Below are 20,222 nucleotides of genomic sequence, written 5' to 3'. Positions count from 1 at the left end.
GGAATTCTCTGAGATGGTGGTGAAGGTTGGACAGGGATCCTACCTGAAAGGAGCTGAAAACTCCACTTTTCTGTGACTAGGAAGGAAACAATTCTCAGGCTTGGCCGTAAGTCTGTCCTGTTTGTAGCAAGGTGACTCAGTTGAGCACAACTGAGACTGGGGTTATGGCCTGATGTCCTCTCCTTTCTGTGCAGGCATTTACTGGCACAAGTTGATGTGTAAATAACTGCAATTGATTGCAAAATGGCCTCAGTCCTTCATACCTCCTTGCCCCCATTTCCATGCCCCAGCAAGGCCAATCATTGTCAGTGACTGGCTGTGGCCAATAGAATGCGGTAGGAGACATGGTGGGCAAGCTCCTAGTCTAGGCCTCAAGAGTCCTGTGTGTTTCAGAAGATTCTGATCCCAATACTGTTGAGAGAGAAAGAGAATGGATGCATGTTTATTTAGCACCTACTTAATTTCAGGCATCTAATTAAGCTTATTATTAAGGCTAACCACACACATAAGCATAATCATAATAAAATGGCAAAGACTTGAAGACTTTTTAGGTGCCAGGTCCTGAGTTAAAGGATTTACATGTTTTATTTCATATAAAAACCCTAGGAGGTTGGTGTTGTCAGTGGCCCAATGATACAAATAAGGCCAAGAGTACTTCCAGGTAAAGGAACTTGGCTTAGAGCAAACAGCAGGTAACTGGGAGAACCAATCCATATACAGCTGGCCTCTGTGTCAGCAGAAACGGAACTGCAGATACAGAGGGCTGAGCATCCAGGGATATTGGTTTGCAGCAGGGTTCTGGACTCAATGCGCCTGTGGATATCCAGGGCTAATGATATATACAGTTTCCTTTAATGATCTGTGTGAAAGCACCCGGTCCAAAAACAGCATTACTCCTTCTTTGATATGTGTGGGTACTAAGAATATGAGACCACAGGCCTCCCCAAGGAGAATATGCACACATTTGGGTAGAGAAAAAGATTACGTGGAAGGCAATGTTTTTTTCCCAGACACAGAGGGAAAGCTAGGCTGAATAGGTAAGCCTTGATTATTTTCTGCAGCTTAAAAAAATGTGGAGTAATTAAAGCAAAACTGGTAGCAAAACTCCTCAGATAGATATTCCATGTTCTATCAGTGGCCCCAACTTCCCTCTCAGACTGAATAGCTTTGTGTTATGCCAGGGAACCTGAAGACACAATTCTATTGCTCTATTTAGCTGCTCGATTAGCAGCAAAACTTCAGTACTTTGCAGTCGGCTCTCTACACTGGCACCTCTGAGCCTTATTTTCAACTCAGTTTATTACCCCAAAGTGAGAGTCCCAGGAGAGCAGATTTCCTTTTCTTGGAGGAGTAAGCTGGTTAGTGGGGGTGAACACATGATGACTGAAGTGCCAGGGAGCAGTCTGGTGATGGAGGTTCAAAAAAACCTTGGCTTCATCAGCAGACTCCACTTTTCCCTTGTACTCCACATGTAACCCATCAGCAAACCTTACTGGTTCCACATTCATGATACATCATGTGACCCTGATCACCTTTTCTGCTGCTATTTTCATCTATCCATTTTCATTTTGCCTGAGTGGCTGCAGTACCTGTAAATGGCTACCCAAACCTCAAAAGCACAGGCAGATGGATGCTGTTGCAATATGAGATCATGCCCTTTCTCTGCTCAAAACCCACCCATGGCTCCCAGCTCATACTCAGAAAAGCCAAAGTCCTTTCAGGGTCTACAAGACATTGCAAGGTTTGGTTGGCCTCTCTCTTCCCTGTATACCCCACTCCACCCACACTGACCCCCCTGCTCTTTCTACAAAGCGCCCAGGCTGTTCACCCCTCAGCACCCTTTCAGGTGGTCTCCAGGCATCCTCAAGGGCCTCCTTGACTTCCTTTGTTCAGAGTCACCTTGGTTCAGTAACCTTCCCTGAGACCACCATATCTGAACACTGTAGCCCCCTCTACACTCCCTACTATTTACTCCTGTTTCCTCTTGCTCCATAGCACTTACCATCTTCCAAAATAACATGCAAGTTGCTTATTTGTTTATTGGCCTTCTTCCTCTAAAGACCAGAGCTTCGTGAGGCCAGAGATCTCTGTCTCTTGGGTTTACTGAAAGGGCCTGACATATACTATGCATTGAATGGATTTCTGTTCAATAAATGGATGGACTTTAACAGGGCAGAAGTCGGTGTACTGTTAAAGAAAAGTGACCATGGAGCCATTCTTCCCAGCTCCAAATTCCTGCCCTACTGCTTAATAGTCTTGGGACATTCATTAATGGGAGCTTGGGACAAGACCCCACTTCCTCATCTGCAAAACGGGTGTGATAGCAGAACATAGCTCATGGAGAGAATGCAGATGGAATACTTAGTACAGTGTCTGGCATACACTGAATGCTCAATAGACCTTGACTATAGTCAGACATTAAAAAAAAATTCCCCTTAACATCCCACCCCTTAACATCCCACCCCTTGACATCCTAACTATCTTTTCAGGCCCTACTCAAATGCCACCTCCTCCCTTTAGCCTTAGGATTGTCCTTGGACTTAACCCTTTCCCCTGCTCTGCTTCAGACATTCACTACCTTGTTTCTTGCGCCTTATTCTGCACCATTTCCCTCCTGCATCAAGTGGGATCTTCTTGAATTTGGGAACTGCATGAGGCTCATCTTTGTGTCTCCATGGTACCTAGCACAGTGGAGTCATAACATGGGCAGATCCAACTTGCAAGATCTCAACCATGCTAGTCTGCAATGCCACCATCACTCTTATTATTTTTAATAATCACTGTGAGTAAGCCAGTCACAGTCAATGTATGTTGGCAAAACCTCTGGGAAACCTATGGAAAAAGTGTATGGATGACTCTAAGGTGCTCCAGCTAGTGACCAAGAGAAACACATTAATCAAGAAGCCAGGCAAATAGGTGGTGATGCTATACCAATATACACAAGGAAAGAAATTCAAGTATTAATTGTTAGAGTAACAGTGAATAAAGAGAAATATACGTAAACTGATATAGGGCTATAAACACAAAATTCACAGAAGTATGATCTGTGTTGGATGAATTAGGAGCAATTTTTCCTGTCTAAACAGAATAAACATTCAATAAATGTTTACAAGCAGTGGATTTTATTTGAATTGAAATGAGCCATAAATGTCCCCTGCAGGAGTAAATAGCAACCCACTTCAGTATTCTTCCCTGGGAAAACCCATGGATGTAGGAGCCTGGCAGGCTACAGTCCAGGGGGTCGCAAAGAGTCAGACACGACTGAGTGACTGAGCATACATGCACGCAAGCCATAAATGTATGACTTTGAAATTCAGAGGATACCAAAAGGTCAGGAAAAGAAAATTCTAACCTAGTCCCAAAATAGTTTCCCACAATTTGGTATATAAATAGAAATATTTCTTGAATGCTAAAGATAGAACAAGTAATTGAAGAGGGACTAAAGGGTGACAAGTGATTTGATTGGAAAGGAAAATTCATCTTGTCACTTATTATCTGCAATCCAAATTTATGCAAGACCAGTCAGGAAGCAATTTTCATTTTATCCGAGATAAACCAGAGCTTAAGCCACCAAAGCTTGTCATCTTGAATGTTTCAGTCATTCAATGGTTGGTGCCCTCTTATTTAGAATTCTTGCTGTTATGGTAATTGTCAGGATGCCTTGATTTTTCTAAAATATTGCACAGTGCAGTCTCATTATAACAGGATTTGCTGTAGAATAACACTTCATGGGAAAGGCTTCAGTTGCTGAGTTACAAAGATTACTGTATCTTCTTGTAAGGCAGACAGTCTTGGTGGTCCTACAGCATGAAAATTTTGACTTCCCAGGACAGTTTTATGGTGGGCATTAGTTGTGCTTGTTTTCTTTCCTCTTCTGCTGGCTATTTCCTTTAATTGATGCTTCAACAATGTCGGATCGCAATCTAACAACATCCAACAGGCTCGTTCTACCTCATGATTATTTTCCATTGGTCCTCCATATATATTTCCATTCTTCTCCACTTGGCTTTGTGCTCTGGGAGGCTGATCTCCATGGACTGCAACATCTATGATGCCCTGCCCCTTTGACTTCTGGCTGGATTTCACTAATTATGGGACATGGGGGAAAGCTGAAAAAGAGGAGAGTGAGTTTGGGGTCTTTATATCTTCCTGGACATGATCCAGTTGTGGTTGTTTATTAAATATTAAAGCCATAACTTCTGTTGAGCATCTCTCTTACAACTATCACAACTCATTCTAAGTTCCAAGACCTGCTCCCTCTCCTTGTGCCTTCATACCTAGACGCGGTACAGGGAGCATCACTAACCCTCCTTGGTTTTCCTGAATCCCACTCACAACTCTGTGGTCTCTCCCCAATATCTCCATTTAACTGTATCATCTGTTTCCTGGTAACTGTTTGATGAGTGCCCAAATATCAGACTATGTCAATAACATAACAATAGACACTTACCTGTACAGTGTTAGCCTTTAAATTTGCTCCTCAAAACAACACATACTTTATTTATAGTAGGGGCTCTGCCAATATCTTCTATCAGGTCACCCTGTTTATTTTTGTCATAGCACTTATTGCAATCCAGAAGTCTTATTGTTGAATTATTATTTATTGTAGTCTTCCACTCCCACCAGAATGTAAGCTCTGTGAAGACAGGTATAGTGTTTGTCTTATAAATAGATCAATAGTAACTGACACATGGTAGAAATAAAAGTATGCATTTCTATCTGGGAAAACAATGGATATATAATAGAAACAGTCACCAATCAGAGCCAGGAATGAAGTGCTTGGTCCTGAGTTGCACTCTTTAGGAGCCGTGCAGGTCCTGATCTCAAGCTTGGTAGGCAGAAGAGGACAGAACATTGTAGGGCTCTCTGAATTCTAGGTTCTGTTTGAGGTTTGCATCGGTCTATCTGTTGTTAGATGTTACAAGTGAAAAGAAGGTAGGAGATTCTTCCAGCCTAGAATAGCGGTATCTGGCTTTGGCACTTGGAATTGAATGTCAGGCTAGTGGCTTTTAAACTACACTTGACTTTGAAAAGAGGCAAACTACACTTGGCTTAGAAAAGAGGTTTTAAGAGAAGTCCTACCGCCAGTAACAACAAACTTGATAGGTACGTTAGATTTCAAAGAAAGAATCAGTTACAGTATCTGTGACCAACTTGAGAGCTTTGGGAACTTACTACCATGTCATACCTTCATGGGTAGATTAAAAAATGACTGAACATACGTTATAAAAAAGATCGCTATGATTCTAAGGGGTTTGGCCAAGTGTTATATAAAGGTTTTACACAGGAAGAAATGGCATCTGTATTCCTGTCTGATATGAGATACCTTTTCCACTGTGACAATGGGGGAATTTTCTTTCCTACCAAATAATGAAGCAAAAAAATCATGTGAGGTGATAGTCCAGAAGCAGAATAAAGAAGCAGAGTACGGAGAGGACCCAGAGAGATCTCCCAAACTGCAAAGCCATGCAAAAGGAAAGGGAAACCTTACTAGTTAATAGGCAAAAGGCAATTTGCAGGATGTATGAGAAGGAAGCAACCACTATTTAATTTAGTTGATCATGACTTTATTGTACTTCAAGTGAATGTACCACACAGAGATCCATAATATCAACAGAAAAGCATATTGTGACGGTCAGAAAAAAGCAGTTGAGGACTTGAGTCCACAAGAGTTTCTCAGAAACAAGATAATTCAAATTCTTCCTTCAGGGATCCCTTGAGAATCAGCCTAATCAGACTGAAGGCTTTAGAGATGCTGCTCATTGTGCTTAGGCTCCTTTCTGTGGGACTTTCACTGCTGAACCATATCTTCTGTAATAAAAATGATTAGCACTTAACAGCATCTAGCAGGAGGCCTTCTGTCTCCTGCAGGACCTTCAGTATCACTGTAGATGGAAATATGTACTAAGCCTCTGAGAAATGCTAGGCAAACTCTGAATCTAGTACATTAGCCATAATGGAAGTGTAACGGGTTCCTAGGGAGGGGTTGGGTGCAGGGATGTGACTGAAAATTGTGAATGAAGACAGAAATTGGGATAACGCTATTACTGGGATTCACTTCCCTAATACGTGTTTAAAAGACTTTTTTCCTTCTTGAATCACAGTTGCCAGGCATTCTCATTTCTTTTCAAAAGACATTTTTGCAAGGATTAGCTTTTAAATTATGGCAAAGTACAGTAGATGCTAAATTGTTATGAGAAATAGGTTCTCTATGTCACTGAGTCTATTTTGAAAATGACTCACCTACCACTTTCTATCTTTCTATCATGGAGGAGAGAAGAGAAATCTTACAAATTGCCAGTAAATCAAGATGAATTGACATTCTACCCATCACATTACATCAACTTGTGCTTTTCCAAGAATGGAGACTGTGTCAATTCTTATCATTCCCTCTGGTTTGTTGATCTTAAAAGCTTATCCATTTTCTTGCTCTGCATGAAATTTCATCACTTCCAACTTCAGAAAAGCTTCATACAAGAATATGCAAAGACTGAGAATTCTTCAATCCCCAAACTCCCTCAAATTAAATAATTCCCTCAAATCAAATTATTAAGTTTTATACTATCAAGAAACTTGGCTGTGAGCACATCAGCAGCAAGGGTTGAACTCCATTCATCATAACAGGTTGCTACTTAATTAGATTTAGTAAGTGGGTCGGTTAAATGAAATATAAATCTCTATTGTGAAGAAGGCTGAGCACCGAAGAATTGAAGAATTGATGCTTTTGAACTGTGGTGTTGGAGAAAACTCTTGAGAGTCCCTTGGACTGCAAGGAGATCAAACAAGTCCGTTCTGAACGAGATCAGCCCTGGGATTTCTTTGGAAGGAATGATGCTAAAGCTCAAACTCCAGTACTTTGGCCATCTCATGCGAAGAGTTGACTCATTGGAAAAGACTCTGATGCTGGGAGGGATTGGGGGCAGGAGGAGAAAGGGAAGACAGAGGATGAGATGGCTGGATGGCATCACTGACTCGATGGACGTGAGTCTGAGTGAACTCCAGGGGTTGGTGATGGACAGGGAGGCCTGGCGTGTTGCGAGTAATTCTCCCATTCTTTTTCTCCCTTTCAAGCTTGATTTTAAACAGCATGAAATGATATAAAATTTAAGAATTATCTGGTCATAGTTAACAGATATGGTTACTGTAAGTGCAAACACCCAGGACACTGATATACAGCTGGAATGCTGTGCATATGATCAAATCAAAGTCAGTCCCATCCATACAAAGATTGTACAGGAATGTTCATAGTAGATTTTAATAGTAGCCCCAAACTGGAAACAAAGCAAATGTCCATCAAGAGGAAGGAGAATAAACAAATTTTGTCTATCCGTATAATGAAATACTATTCGCTAAAACACAGAGATAAGTACTGATACACACAACTACTTAGATAAATCTCAAAAACGTTTTGCCACACAAAAGAACACACTCTGTATGGTTCCATTTATATGAAGCTCAAGAATGGGAAAGATAGTCTATAGTGATAATGATCAGAAATAGGCTCCCTGCTTGGGTTGTTGAAAGCACCTGGCAGAGGAATTTGAGTAGCCTACTTCCACCATGCCAGTCAAGGGAAGGCAAAACAGCCTCCTACTTGTCCTTACCTTCCCTACTGGGGTGGGGCAATCAGATGCCCCTTGCTTGGGCCCTGGGATGGGTTGGGCTTGGGGAGGGTGGATTTGTTCAATTGGATTTTGGTTGGTGTAACGTGGGCATTACCAAAATAGTTTTCTGTTGTTAGTCTACTCTTTCTCTCATCCTTTGGTTGGGGACCACGGGCTTCTCTTGAAGCTTTTTTGTCTATACCAGTTGGTGGTGCAGAGATGAAGACTTCTGAAAAGCCCTGAAGCCTAGGGAACTGAGTGCTCTGTCATTCCTCTATTGTCAAGATTCCTAAGCAGTCTGCCTTCTTCTTTCCACTTTTCAGAGTCTTTTATGCTCTTTATTATGTATATCAGGGATTTTTAGTTGCAGGGAGAGCCTGGATGGAGTGGGGCTACTCTCTCTTCCCCAGAACAGGAAGTCCTCTCCCCCATTTTGCTTTAATACCAACATTGAGTAGTACAACCCAACTGAGGCTGGCACACACAGTAGGTACTCAACAAATGCTGGTTGATTTGGAATCCAAGCCTTCTTTGATGTGATCCACCTGCACATTTTCGAAGAGTGGTGACTAGATTACCTGCTTTGCATACTTTTACTTAGTCAATTGTTGTGGTAGCCTTACTATGTAAGGATCCCTCTCATGACCACAATTGTGCAGGAGTCCAGACCACCTATGGAATTCTAGCACTCACAAGGACATGGCACCTCAGTTGTGTCTAGGGTTGGCCAGATATCTGAAATTCTGCTCCTAGAATTTGCTTCTGCCTGTCCTTTTCTCTGATGACTTACTATCATTATTTGCTAGCCTTGTTGCTGTTTCCCTCATGTCTTGGTAGGTCATATGCTTTTTAACCACAGAGGTATGATAAAGCTTGTTTGGGTTTCCAAAACCCTTTAAAGTATTTGAGTTAGAGGTCCCAGGAAGCTATAAATTACCAGGATTATCATTATGGTTTCGTCACTAACCAAGTCAAAGCAGCACTCTGGGTCACCAAAAAAATCACTTCCTTTGTGATTTTTTCCTTGTGTAGGAAGCTTTATTTTCAATGGGTTCATCACAATTTTCCAGAGACTTCTGGTTCCAACATTGGTAATACATGTTTACCCCTGTGTGTTTGGGACAAGCTATGAAAGCAAAAGTCACTTAGTTGTGTCTGAATCTTTGCGATCCCATGGACTATAGCCTGCCAGGCTCCTCTGTCTATGGAACTCTCCAGGCTAGAATACTGGAGTGGGTTACCTTCACCAAGGGATCTTCCCAACTGAGGAATCAAACCCAGGTCTCCTGCACTGCAGGCAGATTCTTTACCATCTGAGCCACTGTAAGATGAAATACATTCTGCCTCATTTTAGCAAGTGTAGTGAGAAGAATAATTCAGCTTCTCCAGGGAAACACCAAACGGGAGCTCTTGAGAGAATAATGCACCCTCACTCCATGTTGAAAGTATCAGTATATCCAACATTAAAGGGAAAAAAACTAACCAGTGAGTTCATAGATCCACTTTGGATTATGTATTTTCTCATTTTGTTCTGTCTTATTTGAAAAAAAAGCTTATTGTAAGACTATAAAAATGCAAACCTATTATTGAATTCCAACCTATACGCATTACATTAGACATAACAGATTCAATGAAAAGCGACAGAAATATTTAAATGAGTGTCCACATTCTCCAGAGACGGCTCTTCCAATGGCTTTGACAAGTTCACGAGTGTCCCTAAAGAGGAGATCCATGCCATAAGGGCTCCTTGTTTATGCTCACCTCACCAGCACATGGTTGTAATCTGACTTGGAGACCACTAAAATAATCCTGTGGTGCCCTTCATCTGAGGCTGGCAAACTACTGTCCATGGGCCAAATGTGGCCCAACAGCTGCTCTTGTAAATAAAGTTTTATTGGCACACAAACATCTTCATTCATTTACATACTAAGACTGCTCTCATGCTACACCAGCAGAATTCATAAGGGTAACAAGTCTTCAACAAAGCCAAAAAAAAAAAAAACACACACACAAAAAACCAAAACTTTGCTATCTCTTTACAAATAATTTAGCTTTCTGACCTCTGCTCTATATTTCACTTGGTGTTTGGCTCCTGTGCTGTGTCCCTTCTCATGTTCTTGATTTATGAAGTTCAGAGTCCTTCCAGGCTTAGTTCCTATGCATCCCTTCCTCTCTTCATTGGCTCTGTGGGTCAGTGGTTCTCAGCCTCAGCTGGTTTTTAGAATCACTTGGGAAGCTTTTTAAAAATAATGATGCCTTGGCGTCACCCTGAGAGGTTTTGATTTAATTAGTCTGGGACAGGACTCAGTCCGCATACTTTCTGAAAGCTCCCCAGGTGACTGCAATGCACAGCCAGCATTGGGAACAATTACTTTAGTTGATTTTGTCTAGTCTCCAGACTTTATATTAACTATATGACAGCAACTCTAAACTTGTATCTTCAGTTCCAATATTCACATTTCCAACTGCTTATTTGACACTGGCACTTGAACTTCTAACAGGCATCTCAAAATCACTACATCTGAATCAGGACTTCTGACTTCCTTCAGACATCTCAGTAAATAAAGCTTCATATTTTTGAGTTGCTCAAGAGAAAAACCTTATAGTCATGCTTGGCTCCTCCCTGTCTCTTACGTTCGATCTCTAACACATTAGCAAATCCTACTGTTCCCTTCAAATGTTTGAGAATTCAACCATTCATGATCTCTTGTGGTCCTAGCCATGGACATCTCTCATAGGTATTGTTTCAATGGTCTGCTATTGTTATGGTCTCTTGGTTTCTGCTCTGGTACCTCTGCAGTCTTTGCTAGAGGAGAAGCCAGAATAATTCTGACAGTACATGAATCAGATCAAATCATGCCTCTGTTCAAAGGTTGCTAATTGCTTTCCATCATTTTCAGAAAAGAACACAAAGTCTTTCCATTGGCCTCACAAAGTCTTTCCCTTGGCCCCAGCTTCCTGTACAACTCCATCTTTGCCTCCTACCTTGATCCTCCTCACTGACTTTGGTTGAGCCACGCCAGGTTCCTGGACATTCCTGGAACAAACCTTTTTGCCTTGAAAATCTGTGCCTTCTCCCTAGAGTACTTGCCCCCACCCCCAGACATCCTAGTGGCTCCTCCCAAATACCATCTTATCAGAGATGCTTGCTCTGATCACAAAATCTGAAATAGCTCCTAAATCTTTTTATCTCTCTTGTCTTGCTTTATTTTTTCCCCAAAGCACTTCCATGTGATATTGTTTGTTTATGCTTTGTCTTCCTCTCACTAGCATATTTGCTTCAGTTAGATCAGAACTGCTGGGGTTCACAGCCCTAGGGAGTGCACATCATGGTCTATGTGGATGTGCCCCTGAAAATTGTGCACTCCACAGCCTGAGCAGCTGTGCACAGTAATCTGCACTAAAGCAAAGGGCTCAGTTTTGTTTATGGCTGTGTTTCCAGGGCCTTTGACAGTGCCTGATACAAAATAGGTCCTTAGTAATTTTGTTAAATGAACTGTTGAACATACACTACTTATAATTTTGCTTGAATCCACATTCATGAAAAAGATGCTCTGGAGGTACTTTTCCATACCATCTACAATGCAATATTTTCCTTCATTTTGACATTTTTATACAGTTGAGAAAAGGTGTTTTCTTTCCCTCATCTTTTTACATTTCCTGGTATCAATCTCTATTTTCCCTTTTTATGACCAATAAGAAATCTTTCATAAGTTATCTGACTAACAACTCCTCTCATTATTTTTATCATTAAGCTTCATTAAAAAAAAATCAAACATCTTACGAGGCATCATATATGTATTTATGTATTTTAAGTCTCTCTCTCCACTGGACTGAGTTTCATGAATGTAAGGGCTTTGTTTTGTTCACATCCTAGCTCACAGTAGGTGCTCAATAAATATTGGTAGGAAGGAAGCCAGGTAGACAGATAGAGTACAATTCACAGGGATCTGAAAGGTTGGTAGGTACTAAAGAAGCTGGAAGCTTGCCTTTAGTGAGTGTATCTGATCCACACTGATATCCAGAATAGAGACCATTCTCAGTTACATGCAGTCACTGTCTTCATCAATCAAATTCCAAAGATTATTTCATAATATCTATCTATAGACAAGAAAATATAAATAAAATATGTACCCATTAAAATCAGAAAGCTTTACAAATGACTGGATAAAGATTATATATATGTATATACATATATATATTATATATTTATAAAATTCAACTGTGAGAAGGAAGGAAATCTTGCCATTTGTGACAACATGGACAAAGCTTGAGGGTATTATGCCAAGTTAAATAAGCCAGACGGAGAAAGACAAATGCTGCCTGGTATCACTCATCTGTGGAATCTTTAGAAAAGTCAAACTCATAAAAACACAGAGTAGAAAAGAGGTTGCCAGGGGCTGGGTGTAGGGGAGATAGAGGTTGGTAAAAGGGTACAAACTGTCAGCTATAAGATAAATAAGGTGTGAGGATCTAATGCAAAGCATGGTGACTATAGTTGATAGCACTGAACTGTGTAATTGAAATTAGCTAAGATAGTGGAACTTAAATGTTCTCACACACACACACAAAGATAAATATGTAGGGAGATGGGTGTGTTAATCAACTTGATATGTATATCAAGTCACCAATATGTACACTTCAAATGTCTTACAATTTGTATACCTTGATAAAGCTGAAATTTAAAAAAAGAAACAACTTGACAAAACAGCTCGAGAGTCACTGAAATTAAGTAGTTAAAAGAATGTATTTTGCAGTCATACCGATCTTGCATCAATACCAGCACTGCCACATTCAAATAAATAAATAAATAAATAAAAAATGTTTGATGGTTTTGGAAACAGAATCGATAGGAATTGTCAGAATTTAACTTAAAAACATGACTTTAACAAATATTCACTTATATAATCTAGCTTGTTGAATAATACAGTGAAAAAGCTAATACCATTAATTAACTAGACAGAATATTATATAAAAATTAGGTCTAAACATAGGTCCTTTGTACCAAATGAAACTCTCAATACTTAATATGTTGGAAATCATATTGATTCTATGCATTTATTTACTTTTCTTATACATTATATTTTTATCAATTATCTTGATGATTTGGGGGGCTTTTGGTACTTTTTTTTTTTCAGTTTTACTTTGAAAGAAAAAAGTATCCTTTGAATTTAAATACCAGAATGGTCAGAAATGAAGGCCTGAGAACATTCCCCACCCCTCCCCCATGGCCAGTACATCTTGATTTGTTCAGAAATTTTTCTTCATGATGGTGAAGAGAAGAGCAAACAAAATGTTAAAGAGAGGAAAAGCAGGATTGCTCAGTAACAGTTGAATAGAAATAGTCATATTTTCCAGAATTCTTTTCAATGTCCTCATATGCTTGAATTATGCATCATACACTTTTTCCTGAGATGTCACCAATGTCTTTTCTCCAGTCAGCTTGAGTCTCCTATGTGTGTGAAATTATTTGTCTGCTGCTGCTGCTGCTGCTACTGCTGCATCGCTTCAGTCGTGTCCAACTCTGTGCAACCCCATAGACGGCAGCCCACCAGGCTTCCCATCCCTGGGATTCTCCAGGCAAGAACACTGGAGTGGGTTGCCATTTCCTTCTCCAATGCATGAAAGTGAAAAGTGAAAGTGAAGTCGCTCAGTCGTGTCCAACTCTAGCGACCCCATGGACTGTAGCCTACCAGGCTCCTCCGTCCATGGGATTTTCTAGGCAAAAGTACTGGAGTGGGGTGCCATTCATTGCCTTCTCCGTTTTTTATTTGTCTAGAGCCATATGATTGCGTATTGTGAGCAACTCATCTTTCAGATGCTAGAGGAAAAAAAAAATCTCAAAATTATACCTTTCTTATCTACAGATAAGGGAAAAAAGTCTTACATGTACTGTCACTTTTCCTTGGAAAAACTGCCGTCTCTTTAAAAAACATTGTTTGAAAGCAGTAAATGATGCAGAACAACAAGCTGTCAGAGGAAAGACCAAGGATATTTTAAGACCTTACATAATATTTGTAGAAATTCTCAACATCAGAGTGGAAATCATAATCTTGAGAAAGATTACACTGAATTCAAATGACTGATCTACACATGGATAGTGGGGTTTTCTTGCCTTATTTTTTTCCCCCTTGGATAGAAAGAAACTCTGGACTATTTGTGCCTTCCCTATGTCCGTTCTTTATCAAACAAATTGTTACAACAAAAAAGTCAGTCTGCTAACTGATAATCTTTTAATCTTAATCTGTTTAGTGGACTCAAAGACAGGTAAGACTAAACATCACTGGGACATTGGGTACAGTGGTGGAGAATAAGGTGAGAAATACTTTTTTTTTTAATTGAGAGAGGTCAAAAAATACATAAGAAGAATAAAGTGTAATTAATGATTGTCTGTTTAATTCAAACAATGAAGAAAAATGTCCAGAAGGAAGCAAATTCCAATGTGAAGAAAGTGATTTCTTCTCCTAAACACACTCTATATCTTTAATGGTTGGTGGTGGTTTAGTTGCTAAGTTGTGTCTATCTGCTGTGACCCCATGGACTGTAGCCTGCCAGGTTCCTCTGCCCATGGGATTTCACAGGCAAGAATACTGAAGTAGGTTGCTATTCCCTCCTCCAGGGGATCTTCCCAACCCAGGGATCAAACATGGGCTCCTGCATTGCCTACAGTCTCCTGTATTGCAGGCAGACTTTTTACCAACTGAGCCATCAGGGAAATGCATATGAACACTTAATTAACTACTTTATTTTCTACTGAGAAAAAAAAAGATAAAAGTCCAAAAGAAAACAAATACTAAGTTACGTTGACACCAACCAGTAGTGAAATACTTAATAAAAACTATAAAGAACATGGCTTGCACTTAAAAAACAACAAAAAAGAATTGTCAAACTAAAATGAGATGAGAACATTTTCTTTGTTTCCTTCTTTAATTAACTACTAACCTGAGCTGGTAGCAAGATAATCTGTTTGAAGTATTTAAGGAGATTGAAAATGATCACTGTAGCTATGTGATCATTGTAACAAAGGCAGACATTAAAGAAAACAATTTCAAACAATGGGAAGTCTACCATTTCTCAAAATCAAGTTGTCTACCTTTATAGTGTGGGTTTTATCTGAAAATATCTGTATATGTATTGTGGTTATTGGATTGGATGAAACAAAGCAGAAACATCTATAAAGCTAAGCTGATGAGTAATTTAAATGATAACTAAGTTCTGAATGGCATTTTCATTTCTGTTCTGTTGATTCAAAGATGTTAAGTCCAAAACGTTAATTACTTTTTAGGTGGAGATAAAACCTATCTGTGCTTTCCCCCTCTAGTTCTTTTCTTATTTCAGACTTAGTTGTAAATCCCATATGAAAATATATGCCCTTCCTCCTCACTCCCACACACTCACACACACACAAACTCACGTATCCATTTATGGTTTAGTATAGGGTTTGCCATGGAGAAGGCAAGGGCACCCCACTCCAGTACTCTTGCCTGGAAAATCCCATGGACGGAGGAGCCTGGAAGGCTGCAGTCCATGGGGTCGCTAAGAGTCGGACATGACTGAGAGACTTCACTTTCACTTTTCACTTTCATGCATTGGAGAAGGAAATGGCAACCCACTCCAGTATTCTTGCCTGGAGAATCCCAGGGACGGGGGAGCCTGGTGGGCTGCCGTCTACGGGGTTGCACAGAGTCGGACACGACTGAAGAGACTTAGCAGCAGTAGCAGCAGCATAGGGTTTGCCAGACTCATTGCCTTAAAGACAAGGTACGTAACAAGAGAGGAACAAAAGCTCTGTGTAAGAATATAGAGTAGTGAGGACTACAGCAAACTTGCCCAAATAGATCACTTGAAGGGGTCATTGCTGATTATCTCCTGATAATTATTGACACATGGGAATGTAACTCAGTGTTTCTAGATTCTTATTTTGCATGAGAAGCCATGAATCCATGTTTTATTAAATATCCCATATTTACATACTATCAATGCAACTAAACAAACAAGCCAGCAAGATAACCTTCCACATCAATAACTTAGGTCTGTGGCTGTATTTAACCAGCTCCCTATCAAGATGTTGCCTCTGGCTTGGTAAGTAATGTCAGGAGGCTTACTTTTCAGTCTCACCTTTCCACTCCCCAGCTGGGAAGATTTGGAGAAGTCCTATATAAGATTAGCACTAGAAATATAAATGGATTTGAAATCTTGGAGTGTAAGAGATTTTTGAGACTTTCTAATCCCACCTACTTATTTCAGAGATGGAAATGCTGAAGTCTAGATGAGTGCATTGATTTATCTAAGGTCTTAGGGAAGAGCAATAACAGATCTGACACTACAAACATGGCTTCAGACTCCCAGCCCACAGGACCACTCAATGACTAAAACAATAATAATAGGTCCAGAAGGAATAAAATCATGAGTACAGTGTTTAATTTTAAACTGTTTAATTCACTTTTTAAGAACTGTTGGAAGGTAGGGTCTAGTCTATGCCTCTCCAGCCCACAGCATACTCCCTTATCATTTTGTCCTCAAATCTTTACTGAATGAATGAATGGGTAAATGAAAAAAGAAAGAACTCAATCATTATATTTAGGACAAAAGAGTAGTCATTAAGAAGCCAGTGACCAAAATAATAGAGGAAAGCTATAGTTCAGAGATAAATAAACTAAAGTCAGGTAAAACTCATTATTGTTCACTGGAAACATTAAAACAAACAAAATAAAACAAAAAGCTTCCTTCTGCTGAATCTCTGACATGGAGCTGAATAGGAAAACATTCTTTCCTAGATCTAATTTCTCCTTACCAGTGCTGGAAATCCAATTTATTGATTCCATCAAAGTGCCCTGCAGAGAAGAGTATAAGCCCTGCTTGAATGTCTGAATGTAGACGATAAAAAGAAACTTGATATTAAAGATAGTTTACATGATAGCCAACAGAAAATACAGCTAAGTCAAGTGTGCCTTTGCTGGTGGCTTATTAAAAAACATTTTTTGTTGTTGTTGTGGGAAGATGTATATACTTTCTGGAGCTGTGGCTTACAATTTAATGCATTGTTATTTCATATTCTCCTAGAATGCCTGCTGCTCTCAAGCTCAAAAACTTGCCTACTGCTTTCTTTTCCAGTTAGTCTATTGATTAATTTTTCTCTTTAATGAAAAACTGAAGTGCCAGATTGAGTAAGACAAGTATTGTCCAACTCTTACAAAAGTTAAGGATTTATTTGTATAAAGTATAGAGCAGGATATATAAATAATATACATGACAGTAAATGAATATGATGAATTCTGCTGTCAATATTCTGCTTTTGCTATAATTAGGCACATTTTCCCTCTATAAAATATTCCTTGTTGCATCAAATTTAACAATCGCTTTTCCATTTTGTCTGCTAAAATTCTCATAAAATACGGTATGAAGAGAACATGGAAGGGCATATTGTGAATTTTGTTTATGATTATTTCATTATAGATTTCTAGGTAGCTGGTTGAAAAGGTCAGGTGGAAATTGATAGGATATGACCCAGAGCCAAGGTCAATGCCCATGCATACAACATACATTTAATTGTGGCTACATCCTATTGGGATGTTTGCAGGATTTCTATCAGTTGTGTTAGAATCACAGAAACAATGATTTTGATAAATAAATTTTGAGTAATAACCCGTCAATTCAAAGAGACCCTTCTACTGAGGTGAGAAATGCATTACCATTGGGTCATTCAGGTTCTTTCCTTTGTGTATGTATTTGTTTTCCAAATCTCCATTTCTTTCCCTAGGCAAGTCTAAGGAGACATTTCAACTCAATTAACACATTAATTGGATGTGTTAAATGCCCATACTCAATGGCTGTATTCATTGGTCTATGTTGGTCAAATTCTGAGACACAAATAACTATTACCAACCGTAAAACATTCTTTGTGAAAGCAACAACTGACATTTATTGAAAACTTACTACATGCTAGGCACTAGACCTTAATTTCTGTGTATTATCTCCTTTAGGTCTTATAATAACTACCAGTTTGGGTCCTCTTTAACCTAAGACTTAGATAGATCTATGTTTAATTTTGGGGGAACCTTCATACTGTTTTCCATAGTGTCTATACTAATTTACATTCCCACCAACACTGTTCTAAGGTTCCCTTTTTTCCCACATCCTTGCCATTCTTGTTATTTCTTGTTTCTTTTTTTTCCACAATAACTATCCTGACAGGTATGAGATGATGTCACATTATGGTTTTGATTTGCTTCCCCTGATGATTCATGAGGTTGAGCGTCTTTTCATGTGGCTGCACATGCATGGTTCTCTGCACGTCTTCTTTGGAAAAATACTCTTCAGGTCCTCTGCCCACTTTTTAAATTGGATACAATCCTGCAATTCCACTCCTAGCTGCCAAAGAAAACACTAATTAGAAAAGATGTATTCACCCCAATGTTCACAGCAGCATTATTTATGATAGCCAAGATATGGGTGCAACCTAAGGGCTTCCAATCAACAGATGAATGGGTTAAAAAATGGATTAAAAGTATGATATTTACATATATACACACATCGGAACATTCATCAGGAAAAAAAAAAAAAATCTTGCCATTTGTGACAACACAGATGGACCTTTAGGGTATTATGCTTAGAGAAATAAACTGGACAGAGAGAGACAAATACTGTATGCTTTCACTTATATGTGGAATCTAAAAACCAAGACAAGTTGACACACACCAAAACAGAAACAGACTCACAGAGAACAAACTAGAAGTTACCAGAGAGGAGGAGTGGCAGGCTGAGTGGAACAAGTGAAGGGGATTAAGAGGTATAAGCTACCAGTTATAAAATAAGTCACACGACTGTAATATACAGTCCAGGAGATATAGACAATATATTATAATAACTTTTTATGGTGTATAATCTATAAAACTGCCAAATCACTACGTTGCACACCTGAAACTATTGTGATATTGTAAGTCAACTATAGTTCAGTTAAAAAAACCCCTAAGACTGAGGTTAAATTTGTTGGCCAATTCAGATCTGACTATATATTAACTTCTTGAAAGGTTTCAACTTTATTCTTTAGCCTCATAATCCCAGAAAGAATGGGAGCTCAGTGATGGTCAGAGCATTAAGATGATTTAGTTCAGCCATAAAAATCATCTCTGAAGAAACCTGAGTCAACGATGAATTGGACAAGAGCCTCAAGTATGCTTTCTGTTCTAGGTTCCTAAACTCTTTTGATTTTGTTTCTATGGGGATTTATGCTGTTTTTTTCACCCACAGGTCACTGTTGATTCAGATCAGCTATTAAAATCCCCTATCCTTTTTTAATGCATTCTACTGAGTTATTGTTGCTGTTGTTCAGTTGCTCAGTTGTGTCTGACTCTTTGCAGCCCCAGGGAGTGCAGTATGCCAGAGTTCCCCGTCCTTCACCATCTCCCAGAGCTTGCTCAAACTCATGTCTATTGAGTCGGTGATGCCATCCAACCATCTCGTCCTCTGTCGTCCTTTTCTCCTGCCTTCAATCTTTCCCAGAATCAGGGCCTTTTCTAATGAGTTGGCTCTTCACATCGGATGGCCCAAGTATTGGAGCTTCAGCTTCAGCATCAGTCCTTCCAATGAATGTTCAGGATGAATTTCATTTAGGATTGACTGGTTTGACCTCCTTGCAGTCCAAGGGACTCGCAGAAGTCTTCTCCAACACCACAGTTCAAAAGGATTAGTTCTTCAGTGTTTAGCCTTCTTTATGGTCCAACTCTCACATCCATAGATGACTCCTGGAAATACTATACCTTTGACTAGAAGGACCTTTGTTGGCAAAGTACTGTCTCTGCTTTTTAATACGCTGTCTAGGTTGGTCATAGCTTTTCTTCCAAGGAGCAAGCGTCTTTTAATTTCATGGTTGCAGTCACCATTGGCAGTGATTTTGGAGCCCGAGAAAATAGTCTGTCACTGTTTCCACTGTTTCCCCATCTATTTACCATGAGGTGATGGGGCTGGATGCCATGATCTTAGTATTTTGAATATTGAGTTTTAAGCCAACTTTTTCACTCTCCTCTTTCACTTTCATCAAGAGATTCTTTAGTTCCTCTTCACTTTCTGCCATAAGCGTAGTGTCATCTGCATATCTAAGCTTATTAATATTTCTCCTGGCAATCTTAATTCCAGCTCGTGCTTCATCCATTCTGGCATTTCCCATGATGTAATCTGAATATAAGTTAAATAAGCAGGGTGACAATATACAGCTTTAACATACTCCTTTCCCAATTTGGAACCAGTCCGTTGTTCCATTTCCTGTTCTAACTGTTGCTTCTTGGTCTGCATACCAGACCAAGAAGCAAGGTTTCTTGGGAGGCAGGTCAGATGGTCTGGTATTCCCAACTCTTTAAGAATTTTCCCTAGTTTGTTGTGATCCACATAAAAGCTTTAGCATAGTAAACAAAGCAAAAGTAATTGTTTTTCTGGAACTCTCTTGCTTTTTCAATGATCCAGTGGTGTTGGCAATTTGATCTCTGGTTCCTCTGCCTTTTCTAAATCCAACTTGAACATCTGCAAGTTCTTGGTTCACATACTATTGAAACCTGGCTTGCAGAATTTTCAGCATTACTTTGCTAGTGTGTGAGATGAGTGCAATTGTGTAGTAGTTTGAAC

General features: G+C 39.5%; 1 long non-coding RNA gene across 1 annotated transcript in view; it reads right to left on the bottom strand.

The window, feature by feature from the left end:
- Positions 1-3,961: 3,961 nt before the first annotated feature.
- LOC147348311 (uncharacterized) overlaps positions 3,962-20,222 on the bottom strand; it is a 65,545-nt gene continuing 49,284 nt past the window's right edge. Inside the window, exons 2-3 of the long non-coding RNA XR_015151436.1 lie at positions 4,451-4,636; positions 3,962-4,109 (exon numbers count right to left, since the gene is read on the bottom strand). This is a non-coding gene — a long non-coding RNA (uncharacterized LOC147348311). The remainder of the gene's footprint in view (positions 4,110-4,450; positions 4,637-20,222) is intronic.

Source organism: Bos grunniens, chromosome 22 (genome assembly GCF_055505025.1).
Source record: "Bos grunniens cultivar Pamir isolate PY7600 chromosome 22, Bosgru_T2T1.0, whole genome shotgun sequence".
NCBI classification, from domain to species: Eukaryota; Metazoa; Chordata; class Mammalia; order Artiodactyla; family Bovidae; genus Bos; species Bos grunniens.
This window is presented reverse-complemented; position numbering and strand designations above follow the sequence as displayed.